Raw genomic sequence first — 2,753 nt, forward strand, 5'->3', positions numbered from 1 at the left:
CTGGGAAGTGGAAGAACTTGTAAGTTAAGCTCGGGACAGTGGCATGAATGGGGGTGGTGTGGTTTTGCTGACTTACTATGGGAAATGCTCTGCTCAATGTTCAAATCTGTCTCTGCAGAGCCCCAAACTGTCTTTCTAACCATTAACTGCCATTGCTGGCTTTGGGCCCAGCACTCCAGAACAGAGAGGTGTCAGTGCGGGTGTGCGGGGTGTCTCTGTTTGGATGGATTCCTTTTCCTCAGGGAAGTTTTTGCTTGTGTTTCTAATCCACTGAGTAAAAGTTTAAAAGTGTAGGCAAGACACAGTTCCAGAGGACTTGGTGACCTCAGCAATTTCCCCTGCCTTCGTGGAGTTCAGTGTCTGGGGTGGCAGGGGAGTTACTTGCGAGTCTATGCAAGGAAATTTAAGGTATGCTTTAAATAAACATAGCAGAGTGCATGCGTCCCACGTGAGTCTCCTCTTCAAAGCAATCTCCTCGGAAGATAAATCACTTATCCTGAAGATGCTGTTAGAAACCCTCTGGATCATCTCTTTTTAGACACCGAGGTTAATTCTTTGGAGTATCTTGATGAGGGAAATATTTATCTTTTAAAGATGCATTTGATTTTTAGCAACAGCCAAAATTCATTCAGATCAAAGTCCAGGGACCAAGAGGCACAATCAAGTTAAGTAATATCTTTTTAGATTAAAGATGAGTGGGACAAAGTGGAATGGAGCCATCTTCTCCTGAAGCTCGTATGTGGCTCAGAGGGCTGAAGAATAGGAATGACGGCAGCCTGGATGGGCTGGCGGGTTGAGCTGGTAGTTTTCAAAATGGTTTCTTTAGAAGACAGCACACACATTTGGAGGTAGCAACTTTTGGAGTCTATTTTTTTAAAAAAGCCAGTTACTTCAGGTGGGGCATTGCAATCATAGAGTTTAGAAGCTGGTTTTGGAATCAATTCTGGAATCTAATTCAGCTCCACAATTTATTAGCTGCGTGACTTCAAGCAAGTTATCTAACCAGTCTTTGTGGACTAGCACATGGTGTGTTTTGGAAAAAGTATCACGTGCTGCTGAAAAGAAAGTATATCCTGTTGTAGAAGTATATCCTGTTGAGCTTCACTGTCTTCATCTGAAGAAGAGAATTATGTTAACCACCTCACAGACGGCGAAGAGGAATGAATAAAGTCATATATGTAAGAGTCAAAGTCATATATGTAAACTACCAAGTCTATTACAGGTCAATAGAGTGACTTTGTTTTTCCTTCTTGTAACACTGATACCACAAACATACATGCCTTTTCTCTTAGGTTGGAGCAAATCTACGGTACTGATTGTATTTGTGGTGTATGTGATAATCCTAGTAACTATCATCTGTTGAACATCTTTATGGGGGAGACCCTTTCAAGTCTTCCTACAACCTCTTTTGAGGTAAGGTTTTTTTTTTTTTTTTTACCTCCAGTGCTGGGGATGGAACCCAGGGGCTCTCTACCACTGAGCTACATCTCCCTTTTAAGGTGTTTTTATTTTGAGACAGGGTCTTGCTAAGTTACCCAGGCTGACTTTGACTTTTTGTTCCTTCTGCCTCACCTATGCAGCTATGACCACAGGTGTGTATCACTGTGCCTGGCAGAGGTAGGCGTTATCATTAAGCCAATTTCTACAGAAGAGGACATTTGAGGCCTAACGAAGTTAAGTAACCTGCCCAAAGGAATCCGCTATGAAGCTGTGGACTCAGGCTCTGCAGCCCAGTCTGACTTCCAAGTGGCGCTTTAACCCTTCCTGTGAGCTGCTCTCCAGGAGACTGGGCCGTGCAACTGTGAGGGCTGAGCCTGAGCTTGAAAACCTCCCCGAGTCCTGGGGTTGTGGAGCTTAGGAGGAGGAGCCACAAGTTGCACCTAGCACAGAGCTGGTTCTTAGGAAGCAGGGGCTACAATTACATTAGAAGAAAATGTCCCATAACTCACTTGTGTCCATGTGGCTTGGGTGATCCTCTACCTACCCTGAAGGCCTGCAAGCCCCACAGGGCGTAACACTCCTGTTCTGAAAGTTTTTTTTGTAATAACCTAAGCAGGAGAATCAGCCTCACTGATAGTGGAGAATTCTCCTGAAAACAGGCAAAGTGTTTCTGTTAGAGTATAGCCAAATTCCAGGGCTAGGGTGGAAAAGTGACAGCCAAAATCACTTGGTGCTCATCCTGGGTAAGCTGACACTTTGCCCACCACTTTTCCTAACATAGCTTCTTATCTGTTGGTTGGGCCAGGTTCCTTGCAGACCCTCAGAGAAAACCTAACTAGTGTCACAGTTTATTCTCTGACTGGTCTGTGTATTCATTCATTCATTTTTTTCCCTGCACATTCATTTCTTTTTCTTCAAATACTGGGGCACCTTTCTTCATAAAACAAAAACTGCTGAAAAGATCAAATAAACATTGACACAATCATAGGAAGAGATTTTAACACCTTACTTTCACAAAGAGATAGATCAACTAAACAAAAAAACCAGTGAAAAATATGAGAGCTGAATCATATCCTAAAACATAAGGATTTCATAGATGTATACAAAGTATTCCATCCCTCTACAACAGGATATACTTTCTTTTCAGCAGCACATGATACTTTTTCCAAAACACACCACATGCTAGTCCACAAAGACTGGTTAAGTACATATGAAAGAACTGAACCTCACACATACTATCAGACCACCAGACAATAAAAATAGAAGTCAATGGCAGAAGAAATTTTGGAAAAGGCATAAGCTCCTGGAAAAAT

The 2,753-nt window shown here is 42.5% G+C and overlaps 1 long non-coding RNA gene across 1 annotated transcript; it reads left to right on the forward strand.

Annotated features, from left to right (window-relative positions):
- The first annotated feature begins 989 nt into the window (after positions 1-989).
- LOC106149929 lies at positions 990-2,006 on the forward strand. Its single transcript, XR_001236412.1, has 3 exons — positions 990-1,178; positions 1,293-1,413; positions 1,581-2,006. It is a non-coding gene; the product is annotated as an uncharacterized LOC106149929 (long non-coding RNA).
- The last annotated feature ends 747 nt before the right edge of the window (positions 2,007-2,753 follow it).

This window comes from Chinchilla lanigera, unplaced genomic scaffold, assembly GCF_000276665.1.
Source record: "Chinchilla lanigera isolate Chin_1 unplaced genomic scaffold, ChiLan1.0 scaffold00056, whole genome shotgun sequence".
NCBI classification, from domain to species: Eukaryota; Metazoa; Chordata; class Mammalia; order Rodentia; family Chinchillidae; genus Chinchilla; species Chinchilla lanigera.